We start from the raw sequence: 13071 nt of genomic DNA, 5'->3' as shown, positions 1-13071 counted from the left end.
TCACCATTTTGGCCAGCCTGGTCTCGAACTCCTGGCCTCTAGTTACCTACCTGCCTCTCAAAATGCTGGGATTACAGGCGCTCTACTGAACAGCAGAAGCTTCTTGTTCTTGGGTTTGCTTTACTCATCTAAGAAGGGGTGGCATGCATTATATGTTGTGAAATTTTCTAAGATCTAATATCATATTCTAAAAATATATAGAAACCATTTCAGAATGTTAAGACTATAATACTAAATTACCCCAATCCTGCCACTCAAATGCACAACTACTTCCATTGTTGAATTAATGCCTTTAACACACTTCCTTTTCTGTAGCACACACTGCGTTCAATCATGTCTGCTACTGTATCCCTCTCGAGAGCAGGAAGCCCCCACCCGAGGTCACCTGGAATCTTTCCGCAGGACCATTGCATGAGGCAGGACCACCTTTAATGAGAAAGCGCCAATTTAAATCCTCAGCAGCAATACTCGACATGGCCACAAGATGGTGGTGTTGCTCCTGAAATGTTCCTATTGCCTTGGTAAAGTCACACGGGTGGCAATGATTTCAAACAAGAATTTGGAAATTTTTCCAAGTTGGAAAAAAAATTCAAGAGGATTTCCAAAATGTTGTATTTACAAAAAGTATTACTTAGAACTGGGCATGGTGGGCGTATCTGTAGTCCCAGATACTTGGGACGTTGCCGCAGGAAAATGGCTTGAGCCCAGGAGTTTGAAGCCAACCTAGGCGACATCTCAAGACCCCATCTCAAGAAACAAAAACTAGGCCAGGCGCGGTGGCTCACGCCTGTAATCCCAGCACTTCGGGGAGGCCGAGGTGGGCAGATCACGAGGTCAAGAGATCCATACCATCCCGGCCAACATGGTGAAACCCTGTCTCTACTAAAAATACGAAAATTAGCTGGGCGTGGTGGCGGATGCCTGTGGTCCCAGCTACTCGGGAGGCTGAGGCAGGAGAATCGCTTGAACCCAGGTGGCAGAGGTTGCAGTGAGCCGACACCACACCACTGCACTCCAGCCTGGGAGACACAGCGACACTCTGTCTCAAAAAAAAAAAAAAAAAAAATTAAAATAAATGAATAAATATATACACATATGTAAGAGTTATAGCGGCTGGGCGCAGTGGCTCACACCTGTAATCCCAGCACTTTGGGAGGCCGAGGCAGGTGGATCACAAGGTCAGGAGATCGAGACCATTCTGGCTAACATCTAATAAAACACAAAAAATTAGACAGGAGTGGTGGTGTGCACTGGTAATCCCAGCTACTTGGGAGGCTGAGGCAGAAGAATTGCTTAAATCAGGAAGTTGGAGGTTGAAGTGAACCGAGATCATGCCACTGTACTCCAGCCTGGGCAAAAGAGGGAGATTGCCTCAAAAAAAAAAAAAAAAAAAAAAAAAAAAAAAAAAAAAAAAGAAAGCAAAATCCAATTAACAAATTCAGTAAAGACTATCTTTCTAAACATGTTTTTTGTTTTTTTTTTTTCCAAAAAAGACCAAAATATTACTTAGAGAAGATGCTACCTTCTAGTTCTCAATCCACTGGTCCTTCTTATTTCCTTTCTACTCTGGTCATATTTGTTATTCATTGGTGAATTTTATTTTACATGTTTATAACTTAAAAACATTTAAGGCCAGGCGTGGTGGCTCATGCCTCTAATCCCAGCACTTTGAGAGGCCGAGGCAGGAGGATCACCTGAGGTCAGGAGTTTGAGACCAGCCTGACCAACATGGAGAAACCCCATCTCTACTAAAAATATAAAAATTAGCTGGGTGTGGTGGTGCATGCCTGTAATCCCAGCTACTCAGGATGCTGAGGTAGAAGAATCACTAGAAGCCAGGAGGTAGAGTTTGCGGTGAGCCAAGATTGCACCATTGCACTCCAGCCTGGGTAACAAGAGCGAAACTCCATCTCAAAAACAAAAACAAAAAAAGTTAAATAACTAGTAAGAGATATATTGAAATATTAAAAGTAGTAAGAGTATTGATTTTTTTCTTGAATTTCTTGTTCTCAAAACGGTTTCCCATGTGCACAAACTTTTTTTTTTTTTTTTTTTTGAGACAGAGTCTCGCTCTGTCGCCCAGGCTGGAGTGCAGTGGCGCAATCTCGGCTCACTGCAAGCTCCGCCTCCTGGGTTCACGCCATTCTCCTGCCTCAGCCTCCTGAGTAGCTGGGACTACAGGCGCCCGCCACCGCGCCTGGCTAATTTTTTGTATTTTTAGTAGAAACGGGGTTTCACCGTGGTCTCGATCTCCTGACCTTGTGATCCGCCCGCCTCGGCCTCCCAAAGTGCTGGGATTACAGGCGTGAGCCACCGCGCCCGGCATCCCATGTGCACAAACTCTTTTTACAGTGGGAAAATATTAAACAAGTTCAAGACAGGCCGCATCTCCTGAGTAGTAATTTAATGTTATGCAGGAGGATCAAGAGTAATATCAAGTAGAACAGAGGAATTAATTAAATTGAGGATATTAAAATCTCTATTGTAGGGGCTAGGTGTGATGGCTCATGCCTGTAATCCTAGCATTTTGGGACGGTAAGGCAGGAGGATCTCTTGAGGCCGGGAGATTGAGACCAACTTGGGCAACACTGTGAGACCCTGTCTCTACAAAAAGTTTGGCGTGATGGCGGGTGCCTGCGGTCCAGCTACTCAGCAGGCTGAGATGGGAGGATTGCTTGAGCCCAGGAGGTTGAGGCTGCAGTGAGCAAAGATCTCACCACGACTGGTCCATGAAGCTTTTATTTCAATTATTTTTACATATAATTCTAGTCTATATAAGAATTACGTGGAACATTTGATAAAAATGTAGATTCCAGGATTTCACATCTAAAATTCCAGCTGAGGTTCTAGAGAGGGATTCAAGAAGAATCCAAGGCCAGGCATGGTGGCACATGCCTCTAATTCCAGCACTTTGGGAGGCCGAGGCGGGTGGATCACTTGAGGTCAAGAGTTCAAGACAAGCTTGACCAACATGGCAAAACCCCATCTCTTCTAAAAAATACAAAAATTAGCTGGGCATGGGGGCGGGCACCTGTAATCCCAGCTACTCTGGAGGGTGAGGCAAGGAGAACTGCTTGAACCCGGGAAGTGGAGGTTGCAGTAGGCCAAGATCGCGCCATTGCACTCCAGCCTAGGCGACAGAGTGAGACTCCGTCTCGCGGGTGGGGGGAAAGGAAAAAAGACTCCAGATTTCGGGCGGTGGGGAGAGGATCGGGGAAGAGGCAGGAACAAGAATCTAGATTTTTTTTTTTTTTTTTTTTTGGGGACGGAGTCTGGCTCTGTCGTCCAGGCTGGAGTGCAGTGGCCAGATCTCAGCTCACTGCAAGCTCCGCCTCCTGGGTTTACGCCATTCTCCTGCCTCAGCCTCCCGAGTAGCTGGGACTACAGGCGCCCGCCACCTCGCCTGGCTAGTTTTTTGTATTTTTTAGTAGAGACGGGGTTTCACCATGTTAGCCAGGATGGTCTCGATCTCCTGACCTCGTGATTCGCCCGTCTCGGCCTCCCAAAGTGCTGGGATTACAGGCTTGACCCACCGCGCCCGGCCAAGAATCTAGATTTTTAGCAAATACTCCTGATAACTGATAGACTATGAACCAGACTTTGACAAACACTAGAATAGATGCCCTTGAGAAAAAGAAGACTGTGGCTAAAGTGATGAGCCTAAGACACACACGAGGTTTGCTTTGTCCTGGGCACTAAAACACCTCAAGTATTTTATCTACATCATCTCATTTAATCTTTAATATCATACAGGTTTCCTCATTAATGTTGCATAAAATCGTTAACGGCCAGGCGCGGTGGCTCACACCTGTAATCCCAGCACTTTGGGAGGCTGAGGTGGTGGATCACCTGAGGTCAGGAGTTCGAGACCAGCCTGACCAACATGGCAAAACCCTGTCTCTACTAAAAATACAAAATTAGCTGGGCGTCGTGGTGAGCGCCTGTAATCCCGGCTACTCGGGAGGCTGAGGCAGGAGAATTGCTTGTACCCGTGAGATAGAGGTTGCAGTGAGCTGAGATCCCACCATTGCACTTCAGCCTGGGCAACAAAAGTGAAACTCTGTCTCAAAAAAAAAAAAAAAAAAAAAAAAAAAAAAAAAAAGTTGGACGCGTAATCTTTGCACTTTGGGAGGCCGAGGCAGGTGGATCATCTGAGGCCAGGAGTTTGAGACCAGTCACGCCAACATGGCAAAACCCCGTCTCTACTGAAAATACAAAAACTAGCCGGGTGCGGTGGCTCACACCTGTAATCCCAGCACTTTGGGAGGCCAAGGCAGGCGGATCACGAGGTCAGAAGTTCAAGACCAGCCTGGCCAACATGATGAAACCCCATCTCTACTAGAAATACAAAAACATTAGCTGGGCGTGGTGGTAGGCGCTTGTAATCCCTGCTACTCGGGAGGCTGAGGCTGCAGTGAGCAGAGATCGTGCCACTGCACTCCAGCCTGGGCAACAGAGCGAGACTCTGTCTCAAAAAAAAAAAAAAAAAAAAAGGAAAGGAAAAAAAACTAGCTGGGCATGGTGGCACATGCCTATAACCCAAGCTACTCAGGAGGCTGAGGGAGAAAAATCGCTTGTACTCGAGAGGTGGAACTTACAGGGAGCGGATATCCCACCATTGCACTCCAGTCTGGGTGACAAGAGCCAAACTCCGTTGCAAAAAAAAAAAAAAAAAGGCCGGGCGCAGTGGCTCAAGCCTGTAATCCCAGCACTTTGGGAGGCCGAGACGGGTGGATCACGAGGTCAGGAGATCGAGACCATCCTGGCTAACACGGTGAAACCCCGTCTCTACAAAAAAAATACAAAAAACTAGCCGGGCGAGGTGGCGGGCGCCTGTAGTCCCAGCTACTCGGGAGGCTGAGGCAGGAGAATGGCGTGAACCCGGGAGGCGGAGCTTGCAGTGAGCTGAGATCTGGCCACTGCACTCCAGCCTGGGCGACAGAGCGAGACTCCCTCTCAAAAAAAAAAAAAAAAGGCCGGGCGCGGTGGCTCAAGCCTGTAATCCCAGCACTTTGGGAGGCCGAGACGGGCGGATCACGAGGTCAGGAGATCGAGACCATCCTGGCTAACACAATGAAACCCCGTCTCTACTAAAAATACAAAAAAATTAGCCGGGCGTGGTGGCGGCGCCTGTAGTCCCAGCTACTCGGGAGGCTGAGACAGGAGAATGGCGGGAACCCGGGAGGCGGAGCTTGCAGTGAGCCGAGATCGCGCCACTGCACTCCAGCCTGGGCGACAGAGCGAGACTCGGCCTCAAAAAAAAAAAAAAAAAAAAAAAAAAAAAAAAAAAAAAGTAACATGCTTACTTTGTATCATTGGGAAAGTCATGGCTTCCTTTTTTCCTTTTACTTTTTATTTTATTTTCTTTTTTTTTTTTGAGACAGAGTTTCACTCTTTCACCCAGGCTGGAGTGCAGTGGCATGATCTCAGCTCACTGCAACCTCCGCTTTCCGGTTTCAAGCAATTGTCCTGCCTCAGCTTCCCAAGTAGCTGGGATTACAGGTGTGCGCTACCACGCCTGGCTAATTTTTGTATTTTTTTCAATAGAGACAGGGTTTCACCATGTTGTCCAGGCTGGTCTCGAACTCCTGACCTCATGATGCACCCATCTCGGCCTCCCAAAGTGCTGGGATTACAGGCGTGAGCCACCACGCCTGGCTGAGTTCCTCTTTTTTGAAAGTATCAGCAATTTAACAAGTTTCAGGAGCCTTACGGGTATTGGGGGGGAACCTCAAGAAGAGAGGAATTTGCTCAAATTTTAAGTACTACAGGCAAAATCTGATGGAGAAGGCATCTTGGGCTTGCCTTCTGTGTCTCAGGATATCAAACAACAGATTATTATTTTTTTTTTTTGAGAGAGAGTCTTACTCTGTCCCCCAGGCTGGAGTGCAGTGGCACGACCTCGGCTCACTGCAAGCTCCGCCTCCCGGGTTCACGTCATTCTCCTGCCTCAGCCTCTCCAGTAGCTGGGACTACAGGCGCCCGCCACAATGTCTGGCTAATTTTTTGTATTTTGTTAGTAGAGACAGGATTAGCCAGGATGGTCTCGATCTCCTGACCTCCTGATCTGCCCGCCTCGGCCTCCCAAAGTGCTGGGATTACACGCGTGAGCCACCACGCCTGGCCTCTCTTTTCATTTTGAGATGGAGTCCCACTCTGTTGTCCAGGCTGGAGAACAGTTGCGTGATCTCAGCTCACTGCAACCTCCACCTCCCAGGTTAAGTTATTCTCCTGCCTCAGCCTCCTGAGTAGCTGGGATTACAGGCGCGGACCACCACGCCCAGCTAATTTTTGTTTTTAGTAGAGACGAGGTTTCACCATGTTGGCCAGGCTGGTCTCGAACTTCTGACCTCAAGTGATTGGCCCGTCTTCGCCTCCCAAAATGCTGGGATTACAGGTGTGAGCCACCGCACCTGGCCGAAACAACAGACTTTCAAAAGTCTAAGGTTCCTTATGGAGACTTCCAGCAAGGCAAATTCAGGTGAGCTTATCTGGTAAATGAGTACTACATAATCGGGCCAAATCTAATGAGATCAGCCTTATTATCAAAAATACGTTTCCTTGGCCAGGCACAGTGGCTTACGCCTGTAATCCCAGCACTTTGGAAGGCCGAGGCGGGAAGATCACTTGAGGTCAGGAGTTTGAGACCAGCCTGGCCAACTTGGTGAAACCCCGTGTCCACTAAAAATACAAAAATTAGAACTGAAAAAAAAATACAAAAATTAGCTGAGTGTGGTGGTGTGTGCCTGTAATCCCAACTACTTGGGAGGCTGAGGCAGGAGAATTGCTTGAACCCGGGAGGTGGAGGTTGCAGTGAGCTAAGATCACACAACCACACTCCAGCTTAGGTGACAGGGTAAGACTCCGTCTCCAAAAAAAAAAAAAAATTTTCCTTGATTATGAGATCAAAAGAAAAATGTGTGCTTCAGTGGAAAATGATACATTGTTTAGAACACATCTTTCCAGATTATCTTACTCTCCTCTTTGAGCTATTTGTACAACTCTGTAAATTGTGAACACCTGAGAAAAATGCAAAGTAATTCTAGCATATAGGAGACAGGGTCTAGCTCTACTGCCCAGGCTGGAGTGCAGTGGTGCAATCACTACAGCCTCAAACTCCCAGGCTCAAGCGATCCTCCCACCTCGACCTCCTGAAGTGCTGAGACTACAGGTGTGAGCCACCAGGCCTGGCTTCTCTTTTTCTATTTAAATAAATACGGCCGGGCGCAGTGGCTCACACCTGTAATCCCAACACTTTGGGGGGCCAAGGTGGGCAGATAACGAGGTCAGGAGATCGAGACCATCCTGGTGAACACGGTGAAACCCCGTCTCTACTAAAAATACAAAAAAATTAGCCGGCCATGGTGGTGGGCACCTGTAGTCCCAGCTACTTGGGAGGCTGAGGTAGGAGAATGGCGTGAGCCTGGGAGGCAGAGCTTGCAGTGAGCTGAGATCGTGCCACTGCACTGCACTGGGCAACAGAGCAAGACTCTGTCTCAATAAATAAATAAATAAATAAATAAATACAGACATGTAAATAAATTCCCCCACTGTGGAAGAGGCCAGTTTTGCCTCCATTTGCACATTCACTTCAATATTCCTGATCTAGAATCTTCCAGATTATTCTTTGGATTCTCTTTTTTTTTTTTTTCCCCCATCACAGAGTCTTCTTCTGTTTCCCAGGCTGGAGAGCAGTGGCTATATCTCAGCTCACTGCAACCTCTGATTTCTGGGCTCAAGTCATTCTCCTGCCTGTGCCTCCCATGATCTGCCCACCTTGGCTTCTCAAAGTGCTGGGATTATAGGCATGAGCCACCACGACCAGCCCATGTAATTTTAAAAATTGCTGACTGGAACCTAATGATTTTAACACCAATGACTAAGCAGTTTGAAAAACAGTGCCCTAGACCAAAACAAAGGAAATAAAACTGTTTTATACTCATGTAAAACAAACACATGTTAAAGATTTCACTTATTGTTAAAGAGCCAGTGAGCCGGAGCTCGGGAGTTCGAGACCAGCCTGGCCATCATGGTGAAACCCTGTCTCTACTAAAAATACAAAAAAATTAGCCGAGTGTGGTGCGTGCCTGTAATCCCAGCTGCTCAGGAGGCTGAGGCAGAACTGATTGAACCTACCTGGGAGAAGGGAGGTTGCAGTGAGCCAAGATCGCACCACTGCACTCCAGCCTAGGCAACAAAATGAGACTCTGTCTCAGGGGGAAAAAAAAAAAGAAATTTTCAGTGCATTTAACAAAAAACAAGTATATTTTATGAAACTTTTGTTACTTTTTTTTTTTTTTTTTACAGTGGATACCCGTTGTTTTGTGGTAGATACAGGGGCCCTAATGTGTTTCTTTTGTGATGTTCAATCTTCATTCGTACAATTTTTTTTTTTTTTTTTGAGACAGTCTCACACTGTCACCCAGGCTGGAGTGAAGTGGCTCGATTCTAGCTCACTGCAACCTCTGCCTCCTGAGTTCAAGCGATTCTGCTCCTCAGGCTCCTGAGTAGCTGGGATTACAGGCACCCGCCACCACGCCCAGCTACATTTTCTGTATTTTTAGTAGAGACTGGGTTTCACCATATTAGCCAGGCTGGTCTCAAACTCCTGACCTCTGGTGATCTGCCCGCCTCGGCCTCCCAAAGTGCTGGGATTACAGACACGAACCACCATGCCTGGCCGCACTCAGTACAGATTTCTTAAGTGAATGGAGCACGGGCTGGCAGATGTGCACGGAAAGCTCCAAAGTCTCAGTTTATGGTGCATCACTCTTATCCTCTCTCCCCATCTCCCAGAACTGTGGGTGCGGAGCAATTTGAGTGCAATGCCAGATGGCCTGCTGAGACACTGCGGTCCTGCCGGTGGCCACAAGGGCTCAGTGTAGCCTGCTGGGACACTGCGGTCCTGCTGGTGGCCACAAGGGCTCAGTATAGACCTAAGGGTCACATGTCAGCAACTGTCAGGTGTCTTTCAGACACCAGCAGGTCCAAACTCTAATCAGTAAGGCTGGAAAACCAGGAGGCTCTTTTGGCAGCTGAAGGAGCAACAGAATTACCTTTACACGTGAGTGAGAGACGCCACCATCATCTCCCACACCTGGGTCACGGCGCTGGCTTGCTGGGCAGGAGACCCCGGGGGAAAATCCCGTAACTTCTCTGGGCTGGTTTCACCTGTGAAGAAACAAAAGTGGCAAATGAAATATCGCAAGTGAAATTATTCCATGCACTGTCGAGTGTTACAGAAGAACAAGGCATTCTGCATCCAGGTGCAGCAGGGGTGCTGAGGGATAGGAGCAGGAGGAGGGAAGGCGCTTTGTTTAAAAAGCTTCTGGGCCGGGCGCGGTGGCTCAAGCCTGTAATCCCAGCACTTTGGGAGGCCGAGACGGGCAGATCACGAGGTCAGGAGATCGAGACCACCCTGGCTGACACAGTGAAACCCCGTCTCTACTAAAAAATACAAAAAACTAGCCGGGCGAGGTGGCGGGCGCCTGTAGTCCCAGCTACTCGGGAGGCTGAGGCAGGAGAATGGCGTGAACCCGGGAGGCGAAGCTTGCAGTGAGCTGAGATCCGGCCACTGCACTCCAGCCTGGGCAGCACAGCGAGACTCCGTCTCAAAAAAAAAAAAAAAAAGCTTCTGAATGGGCTGGTGGCAAGGTGGCTCACACCTGTCATCTCAGCAGTTTGAAAGACTCAGGTGAGAGAATTGTTTGAGCCCAGGAGTTCGAGACCACCCCTCCACACACACCATTTCTACAAAATTAAAAAAAAAAAAAGCGCTCCTGGAAGACTCCAATGTCTACCTACCTCCCACCTACCCACTACTGAGCCATGAGCATTGGAGGTGCACTTGCCTTGGACATGAACCCCTATGGTGATAGCACACGCTCAGTGGGTGCACACAGACCTTCCTCCTGGAGAGGCTGAAGGTGGCAGAGATGCCCAGATAATTAAAATGGACTCAAAATGAGCTTCACAATCTCAGCACTGTTGACATTTTGGGCCGGATGATTCTGCTGTGGGAGGCTGTGCTGTTCAGTGTGGGGTGTTCAGCAGCATCCCCGGTCTCTACCTGCCAGATCCTAGTGTCATGCCTTACCACACGTTGTGACCATCAGCATTGCAGAATGTTCCCTGGGGTGCAAAACTGCCCGAGAGCCACAGCTCCAAAGCAACTTAGAAATCAGAGGGCACCGAAAGGGAGAGCTTGGCCAATGAGACCCCCCAAGCCGGGTATTCCCCAATCACCCTCCATCATAATCTTAGCGAAGTTTATTTACTCCTTCCCATAGCTTAATGCATCCTCAAATCTCTCTCCCTTTATGCCTGATATACCCATCTTCCCTCTCCTTTCCATTCCCACCACCTCAGGACATCATCCCTTACCACAACCTCTTTAGCCCAAGCCAAAGCCTCTGAACGATCTTGCCAGCTCTGGCAAGCAGCCACTCCAATTCTCCCTATAGGGTGCTGACAGGCCACTCTTCCTAAAGCTTAACTTTCAGCCTGTCTCTCCCCAGCTAAATCATCTCCATCTCCAGCTTTAGTGCATCATCAGCTGGGTGTCATAAACGCTCCACAATGTAGTCCCAACCTCAGGCTTGTTCCTTCCACATGTGCCGCCAGTAGCATTTGGGAGAGGAATAAGAGAAACATGATAGAATCACACGAGAAAATCTAGATCAAGCCCTGGAAATCATATTGACCCTGGAAAGCAGAAATATGAAAATAAAAATAAGCCGTTTCTTCGGAATTGGAGTTCGCACATGATTATCTGACTATGGAAGTTCAGTTTCCTCCCAGGACAAGGAATAAAGGGAACAACGGGCAGGGTTTCGAGAGAGGGTTTCAACTACGTCAGACCCGTTATGTGCAGGCTCCATGGGTTAGCCGCGGCCTTTTGGAACCGGGTGGAAGAGAATGGAACGGAATTGAATCCGAACAGATCCAGCTGCGTCATGTGAGCTTAAACAAGCGTCTCCCTTTAAACTTGTGCTTCAGTCATCCAGACCCACAGGCGCAGTGTACACGCGTAAAAGGCATTTCTCAGTGTCGGCTGTGGGTCAGCAAAGTTCGAAAGCCGTCACCGGAGATCTATAGAGTCAGAAGCCGGAGCGGGGTGCGTCCAGATCCGCAAAAGTGCAAGGTCACTGGGACCGCCCGAGCTGCAACCGTGGGACGGGGCTGGTGCTGCGGGTTCAGGAAGGCAGCGCTGGGCGGGGCGGACACCGCCAGGGAACGGAGGGCGAGTGCTGGGGTCCTTGAAGTGGGGGTGTCGGGCTTAGGCCAGGGGACGGGGGTGGGGTGAGGAAGGAGGGGCAAGGAGCAAGGGGGGAATCGCGGGACACCCCACAGGAGGCGGCTGAGCGCCGAGACGCAGACCCCTCCCCAGCACCCGCAGCCCTCGGGACCCCCGGGAGAGCCGGGCCGGGGGCGCGTCCACGCCGGGGACGCGGGACTCTCCCGGCCCGCAGGGGCCCGTCCTCACCGACGGCAGCGGGGCCCTCCCTCTCCGGCGACAGCGCCGCGGCGGGTCCCTCAGCCTCTGCCGCTGCAGCAGCGGGGGTCGACCTCGCGGCCCAGGCAGTCGCCGCCACGCCGACCCCGGCGCCCGCTCCCAGCCCAGACCTGCCCCGCGGGAGCGAGCCCCGTGACCGCGCGCGCGACCCCGCCGGGCAGCCGGCCTTGCGGAACGCCCAGGCGGGCTCCTTCCGAGCATGCGCAGCAAGACCGCGTGGCCCGTTCCTCAGGTAAATCCGCTCCTCCGGGTCTTCCCTGCGCGTCGCCGAGCCGCAGGCCTGGCCTATCAACGCATGGGGGCGGGGACGAAACTCACTGAAAAGGCGGGGCCATCCCGAGATTGGACGCCGGCGTCCAGGGGCGGAGCTAGGATGGGGGTGCTGGATGGGACGCTCTTGGCGTAAAGTGGCTGGAGTAGGGGGCGCTTAATTGAGACCCCAGGACGGTCCCCAGGATCTGAGGATGCCCGCAGGAAGCGGAGCGCTTGCTGAGATGCACCCTTGGGTCTGTCAGTTTCCTGAGCCCGTGAAAAGGCGATTCTCATGCATCTCATTGACGCCCCCAGTGACCCTACCCCAGAGCGGAGCCAGTGTGATATTCAAATAAACAGCGATAGCAACGGATTATAACCTTGACTACAATAAGAGTCCAAACTGAAGGAAATAAGTCAATGCGGGAGAAGGGACAGTTCTTTCTTACATCAGAAAGCCAACAAAAAAAAAAATACCTGGGCCGGGCGCGGTGGCTCCTGCCTGTATTCCCAGCACTTTGGGAGGCCGAGGCGGGTGGATCACCTGAGGTCAGTAGTTCAAGACCAGCCTGGTCAACATGGTGAAACTCCGTTTCTACTAAAAATACAAACATTAGCCGGGTGTGGTGGTGGGCGCCTGTAATCCCAGCTACTCGTGAGGCTGAGGCGGGAGAATCACTTGAACCCGGGAGGCGGAGGTTGCAGTGAGCTGAGATGGCGCCACTGCACTCCAGCCTGGGCAACAGTGAGACTGTGTCAAAAAAATAAAAAATAAAAAATAAAAGCAGAAATATTACATAGTATTACAAAGGCTGCATGACGAGTGATGTAACACATAGAATGTAGAAGCAGATATGACAGCCAGTAGTCTTCTGTTACGCCAGCAACAAAGATATTTGCAAAAATGTAAAACTATGTCACTGTTCTCTCTAAATTTCTTTGGAAAAATATTGTAGTTTTCCATAAAACTATGTTATGTTAACAATCAGTTTACTGTTTTTTTTTTTTTGTAAGAGCTTTATTGAAATATAAATCACATACCATACATTTCTCCCATTTAAAGTGTACAATTAAATGATATTTAGTATAATCACAGAGTTGTGCAAGCAGCACCATAGTCAGTTTTAAAACCTTTTATCACTCCAAGAAGAAACCCTTAGCCATCACCCTCCAATTTGCTAATCACCCCAGCCCTAAGTAATATGATCTATTTTTTGTCTTTATAGATTTGCGTATTCTGCACATTTCGTATAAATGAAATCATGCAACAAATATGTGGTCTCTTGTGACTGACTTCTTTCACC

General features: G+C 49.3%; 1 protein-coding gene across 9 annotated transcripts in view; it reads right to left on the bottom strand.

Moving 5' to 3' along the window:
- The window catches only part of LOC105467899 (FLYWCH-type zinc finger 1), a 46888-nt gene extending 35178 nt beyond the window's left edge, over positions 1-11710 (bottom strand). For 4 of the 9 annotated variants that reach the window (XM_071083974.1, XM_011717729.3, XM_071083975.1 and 1 more), the window contains exons 1-2: positions 11486-11630; positions 9057-9171 (exon numbers count right to left, since the gene is read on the bottom strand). The gene's annotated coding sequence lies outside the window, so the exon portion shown is untranslated. Of the gene's footprint in view, positions 1-9056; positions 9172-10860; positions 11455-11485 lie in introns of those variants that run through there. The other 5 variants (XM_011717728.3, XM_011717731.3, XM_071083973.1 and 2 more) reach the window with 3 other exon arrangements.
- Positions 11711-13071: the final 1361 nt, after the last annotated feature.

This window comes from Macaca nemestrina, chromosome 18 (assembly GCF_043159975.1).
Source record: "Macaca nemestrina isolate mMacNem1 chromosome 18, mMacNem.hap1, whole genome shotgun sequence".
Taxonomy (NCBI): domain Eukaryota; kingdom Metazoa; phylum Chordata; class Mammalia; order Primates; family Cercopithecidae; genus Macaca; species Macaca nemestrina.
This window is presented reverse-complemented; position numbering and strand designations above follow the sequence as displayed.